Below are 6,913 nucleotides of genomic sequence, written 5' to 3' on the forward strand. Positions count from 1 at the left end.
AACTTTTATCAAAGAAGTATAAAATACATTTATTTTTATAGCTCTTTGCTTTTATTAAGATATCTTTAGTACTTTTGCCATAATATTTGATTGAAAATGACCTTTTTTTAAAAACTGATTTCAGGCCCGGGGCCAGAGCCCCTCTAGAGACCGGTCTGACCCAACCAGGGGGGTTCTGAATGTCTTTTATTGCGTAGTATTTAATAATATCTAGCTAACAATGTCAAACCGTACGAGAAAAATACAGGTTTTGACACTTTAATTTCGATTTCAAAAATTCGATATCAGGGACATATCCGACACCCGGACCCTAGGGGTGGGAGGAAAAATGTTCGAATCTGACCTTAATCTTTTGCATATCGACTGCGTAACCCCTGCGGAATTTTGCCTGGGTGTGTCCACCATTCTAAGCCCTTTAGAAAAAAAATCCATGATTTTATTTGGTAGTCTAAGAGCTGAAAAATGAGATGGTGAAAAGTGAAAATCTAAAAAATGTGTATTATTCTGGTAACTTGGAATTTTCGACTTACTCATTTTTTTGCCGTTAATTTTTTAAGGTCAGGGCTAGGGGTCAGGTCAAGACCAACCGTTTGGTAGATCTACTTGGGGACCAACCAAAGTCCGCCGGAAAATCCCGACCGGGTTCCCTTTCTAAGTCGGAAAAAGACATCAAGTTTGACCCGTTTGAGCTTTGACTGTTTCTTTTGTTACTTCTATGTATTTTGATACCATGGTCATCATTTAAATGTTCAGAATTACCTAAGCTTTATTTTTGAATGGAACGGTTGCAGGCGGACTTATTTTCTTAGTATAAAATATTGTCGACACCGGTACATGGAGCGTTTATTATTTTTTACTGTTTTACCAGTTATCTCCCTTTACTTAAAAGGGCCCATTTTAGCTCAAAGAAACGAATTTTGCTTGACAACATACACTTGAAATGACTCAAATGTCATTCATATGACCAAATCAAAATAAAATTGAAAGTAGGAATAAGAAGTTTATCAATGACATTTTAAGCATACTTAAAATGACAAAGTTAGCAACATAAGTTCTTATCAATAATTAAAATAATTGCATATAAAGTCCTTTAAATTAATTTTGACTCAACGGTTTTCACATTGATGGCATAGTTAGCAAATTGAATACTTAATTATTATTAAAATGTCTTCATATGAATTCTCATGACTGAATTAAAAGAATCATTTTAATTTTCATTGGTTTCAACATTTAAAGTAGTGTTATAATGAAAATATCACAATTTACATATAAATAGGGATAATGCACTTCTAAACAGCAACATGGGAAATGAATTGGCATATTGAAATATCAACTACTATGTACTATAATGTGTGAAGTGGCGGATATCCCCTTCCATATAAAGCAGTTAGTTTTAGAAAATTACATTATTCATTTAAGAATGTAACAGGTCCTATGGATTTAAAACTTTTTTCAAGCTAAATTCAGTTTTGTACTCTGACTTTTGATTAAAACAACACCAGAAAAATAATTCTACCAACAAATAACCCTACAAATAGAGGAAAATCAGTCAATGGTTATTATGCGATAATCCTGCGCGTGCAGTGACGTCATCCGATCCAGGTGCGTAGCACGGTCGTAAAACGTAGTTACTTATTTTTCTAACACTGTTCATACTGGTATGTTTTGTTAGAATCAAAATAACAAATTTGCCAGTGTCGTTTATCATAGAATAACCAGAATTTTTCCTTCTTACGCGAAACAATATATCACTCAGTATGAGCTGTGCCATGAGAAAACCAGCATAATGCGTTTGCGACCAGCATGGATCCAGACCAGCCTGCACCTCCCCTCAGTCTGGCCGCGATCCATACTCTTCGCTTTCAAAGCCTATTGGAATTAGAGAAACTGTTAGCAAACAGAATGGATCCTGATGCGCAGGCTGGTCTGGATCCGTGCTGGTCGCAAACGCACTATGTTTGTTTTTCTCGTGGCGCAGCTCATATATTCTTATGCATAAGAATTCAAAAACGTGTTATACTAAGTTAAACAACGATTGGGAACTTAATATTTCATAAAGAAATTGTTTATAACCAGTTCTCTACAACCAGCTTAAGTACTGTTTAAATTACACCTTTTTTATTCACATCATGTGCGACACTACAAATGAAAAATGTTTCGTGCTCAAAATGAAATAAAATGTAAAAAAAAAGTTTAATAATCTCAGTGCTTAGGACATACTTACATAGATCTATAAGCGTACATATATTGTGTGCACCATCATAATAAATTAATAACTAACGGCGTTATCGATTAAAGTTTATTGTCTTTAAGACCGCGCATTATAAGCAAGAAAAAACAAATTTCGGTATCTAAGTTTGATGATTTCTTTATATCTATTTAAAATACAAGTAAAGCATCAAAATGTCAAATCAGCTTTTTATATCTTTTTAAATTTCATATTTGTGTGGAAAACCTTGAAACTTCACATCCGATACTAGTCACAGTTCTGCATCTAGCGTTCACGTTTCTGTTCAAGTGGTTTGTTTCTGTGCTTTTTTTTCTTTTGGCGGTACCACTCTCGCCTCTCCGCACTGCTCAGACAAGAGAGGTGGGATGTGTATCCGGCATCTGAAAGTCCAAAGAAGATGGTCATGTCTTTTTTATGACAAAGAATTACTAGTTCACAGCACTCTGGCGCAATCACACAATGTGAAATACTAAGTATGTGTATTTGTTTGAGTACAGTGTCCCGTTCGCATTCTCTCTTACAAGATATTTTGCGATAGTGGCGATACGGGAAGTTACAATGGGGATGCGATGTTTTTCAATCGTAACTTCACATATCATCGTCGTAACTGCACATACCGCATCGATAAATTTGTACCATATCGTCATATCACCTTAATTAATTTGCTGATCGCCATAGTAACTTTGCGATATCGCTTAATATCTTTTAGAGAGAATGTGACGGCTAAAACACTGTAGTTTCAGGCCATAGAATTCCAGTACGTGTTTATTTTTTTTTCCTATGCTTACCTTTATTTATTTTACTGCTGAAGTATAGTACGTCTGGCATTATTAAAATAATTAAGTTTGTAGCATTGTTTCACTTTTAAATTTTTAATAAGATTGAGATAGAATGAAAGACTGATTGACTGAACTCACACTTCATTTGTCTAAATATCAATAAGATAGAGTAATCATTGACAAAATTCATAACATTTGTATATCAACTAGATGTAAAGATACTGGCCGACATAATATCTAGTAAGACACACAGATAAACGGACATACTGAAGGAACGAATCTTTCAGGCTGACTAAATGAATGATCGAGTGAATAATTACCGACTGGTCCTGAATTCTTGCATACTCATCGGCCATTCGACTGCAAATAGACACGTGGATGGATTAAAAGGTCGACTGAATGTTGCTTTTCATTATTTGTTATGTATATTCATTTATACCTATTATTATTACCGCAGTAAATAATACACAATTTGCACATTTATTTGGGAAAAATAGAGCGAAAAAAAAGAGACACTAACAAGAGGGCCAAGATGGCCCTAGGTCGCTCACCTGAGAAACACTCCATAATATACCATAACAGTGTAAACATGTTTGACCTAGTGATTTCTTGGAAAAAAATATTCTGACCAATTATCATTAAAATTGGAGCAAAAACAAGTATTTTCTTTGATTTGACCTACTTTTAACCCCAGATGACCCATATTCGAACTTGACCTAGATTTCATCAAGGCTATCATTCTGACCAAATTTCATGAAGATCAATTGAAAAATATAGCCTCTATCGCATACACAAGGTTTTTCTTTGATTTTACCTAGTGACCTAGTATTTGAACCCAGATGACCCATATTCGAACTTGACCTAGCTTTATCAAGGCCATTATTCTGAAAAATTTCATGAAGATCAGTTGAAAAATACAGCCTCTATTACATACACGAGGTTTTTCTTTGATTTAACCTAGTGACCTGCTTTTTGACCCCAGATGACCCATATTCAAATTCTACCTAGATTTCATCAAGGCAATCATTCTGACTTCCTTTCGGGAAGATCAATTGAAAAAAAAACAGCCTCTATCGCATACACAAGGTTTTCCTTTGATTTGACATAGTGACCTACTTTTTGACTACAGATTACCCATATTCAAGCTTGACCTAGATTTCATCAAGGCATTCATTCTGATTAAATTTCATAAAGATCAATTGAAAACTACAGCCTCTATTGCATACACAAGGTTTTTTCTTTGATTTGACCTAGTGACCTAATTTTTGACCCCAGATGACCAATAATCAAACTCAACCTAGATTTTATCAAGGCAATCATTCTGACCAAATTTCATATAGATCAATTGAAAAATACAGCCTCTATCGCATACACAAGGTTTTTCTTTGATTTGACCTAGTGACCTAATTTTTAACCCGAGATGACCCATATTCAAACTTGACCTAGATTTCATCAAGGCAATCATTCTGACCTAATTTCATGAAGATCAATTGAAAAATATAGCCTCTATCGCATACACAAGGTTTTTCTTTGATTTGACCTAGTGACCTAGTTTTTGACCCAAGATGACCCATTTTCGAACTCGCCCTAGATTTCACCAAGGTTATCATTCTGATCAAAATCCATAAAGATTAATTGAAAAATACAGCCTCTATCGCATACACAAGGTTTTTCTTTGATTTGACCTAGTGACCTAGTTTTTGGCCCAAGATGACCCATTTTCGAATTCAGCCTAGATTTTATCAAGGCTATCATTCTGACCAAAATTCATGAAGATTAATTGAAAAATACAGCCTCTATCGCATACACAAGGTTTTTCTTTTATTTGACCTAGTGACCTAGTTTTTGAACCCAGATAACCCATTTTCGAACCTGGCCTAGATTTTATCAAGGTAATCATTCTGACCAAAATTCATGAAGATAAATTGAACAAGAGCTCGTCGAACACGAAATGCCCCCTTGATGCATTGAGTAATTGCACAAGGAACAGAAATTATAAGCTCACTGTAAACAAAATTCTACTGTTCTGGTCCAATCTGACTTCGACCATTAACCTATTGACCTAACTAGAGATAACAGAGTGATCTCGGCACTGACCACCAAGTCATTTTTTAATGTTCCATATGCATGTGGTCCAAATTTGAAAGCTGTGGCTTGAGGAATGTGAAAGTAGGTCACTAATCAATTTCAAAGTCAAAGTTCATTTCGGTAGACAGAACTATGCATGTGCTTCAAATCTGGAGGCTGTAGCGTGAGAAATGTGAAAGTAGATACTAGGTAAAAATCAATGTCAAATTTCAATTCAGAACACAAAAATATGCATGCAGTCCAAATTTAAAGACTGTAGCTTCAGAAATGTCAAAGTAGGTCACTAGGTCAATCTGAAGGTCAAAGTTCATTTCGGTATGCACAAAGTTTTTTCCTATATAAGTCTATATAAACCATGTGACCCCCATGATGGGGCCATATTTGACCCAAGGGAAATAATCTGAACAATTTTGGTAGACGACCACTAGATTTTGCTACATACCAAATATCAAAGCCCTAGGCCCTGTGGTTTTGGACAAGAAGATCAGAAACCATTTAATTGTTCCTGGTAAATGTGACCTTGACCTTTGACGTAATGAACTCAAAATCAATAGGGGTCATCTGCTGGTCATGACCAACCTCCCTATCAATATTCATGTTCCTAGGCCCAGGCATTCTTGAGTTATCATCCGGAAACCGTTTTACTGTTCAGGGTCACTGTGACCTTGACCTTTGGCATACTGGCCTCAAAATCAATAGGGGCCATCTGCTGGTGATGACCAACCTCCCTATCAACTTTCATGATTCTAGGCACAAGCGTTCTTGAGTTATCATCCGGAAACGGATTGGTCTACATACAGACCGACCGACCGACAGACAGACATACAGACCGACCGACATCTGCAAAACAATATACCCCTCCTTCTTTGAAGGGGGGCATAAAAATACAGCCTCTATCGCATACACAAGGTTTTTCTATGATTTGACCTAGTGACCTAGTTTTTGTCCCCAGATGACCCATTTTCTAACTCGGCCTAGATTTCATCAAGGTTATCATTCTGACCAAAATTCATGAAGATTAATTGAAAAATACAGCCTCTATCGCATACACAAGGTTTTTCTTTGATTTGACCTAGTTTCTGACCCCAGATGACCCATATTCAAACTCTGCCTAGATTTCAACAAGTTAATCATTCTGACCAAAATTCATGAAGATAAGTTGAAAAATACAGCCTCTATCGCATACACAAGTTAAATGTTGAAGCTGCTTCAGGTCCTTTTTGATACAGTTTTTCACTCCGTCATAGACCTATTTCCAACAAGACATTCATGCATATGCTTTAAGAAAACGAAAAAGAAACAAGAGCTCGTCGAACACGAATTGCCCCCCCCCCCCCCACCCCCCTCCCCTTGATGCATTCAGTAATTGCACAAGGAACAGAAATTATATGCTCACTGTAAACAAAAGTTCTACTGTTCTGGTCCAATCTGATCTTGACCTTTAATCTATGAACCTAACTAGAGATCATAGAGTGATCTTGGCACCAGCCATTGAGCCATTTTTGAATGTTCCAAATTTCAAGACAAGCTCAAGATCAAAATCAAGGTCAAATTTCATTTTGGTACAAATAGTCTAGTCCAGATTTCAATAAATGTGAGAGGTAAAGGCATTTTGTTAGTATTTGGTCCCATATACTTTTTTAGTATAATTTGGGTATGCTGAATTCAAAAATATATGTTGGCCATCTGACAAATGATTTTTTGTAGAACAAAATGGCAGAAAACAAAATGGCAGCCGAATTAAGATATTTCTAATATAAATATGTAGTAGTACTACAATTATCCAAACATATGTGGTGTTCTTTATCAAAGTTAT

General features: G+C 35.8%; 1 long non-coding RNA gene across 1 annotated transcript; it reads right to left on the bottom strand.

Moving 5' to 3' along the window:
* Nucleotides 1-2,285: 2,285 nt before the first annotated feature.
* On the bottom strand, nt 2,286-6,328 carry LOC128554197 (uncharacterized). Its single transcript, XR_008369547.1, has 2 exons — nt 3,330-6,328; nt 2,286-2,610 (listed from the first exon to the last, which is right to left on the bottom strand). It is a non-coding gene; the product is annotated as an uncharacterized LOC128554197 (long non-coding RNA).
* Nucleotides 6,329-6,913: the final 585 nt, after the last annotated feature.

Source organism: Mercenaria mercenaria, unplaced genomic scaffold (assembly GCF_021730395.1).
Source record: "Mercenaria mercenaria strain notata unplaced genomic scaffold, MADL_Memer_1 contig_4819, whole genome shotgun sequence".
In the NCBI taxonomy this organism is placed as follows: Eukaryota; Metazoa; Mollusca; class Bivalvia; order Venerida; family Veneridae; genus Mercenaria; species Mercenaria mercenaria.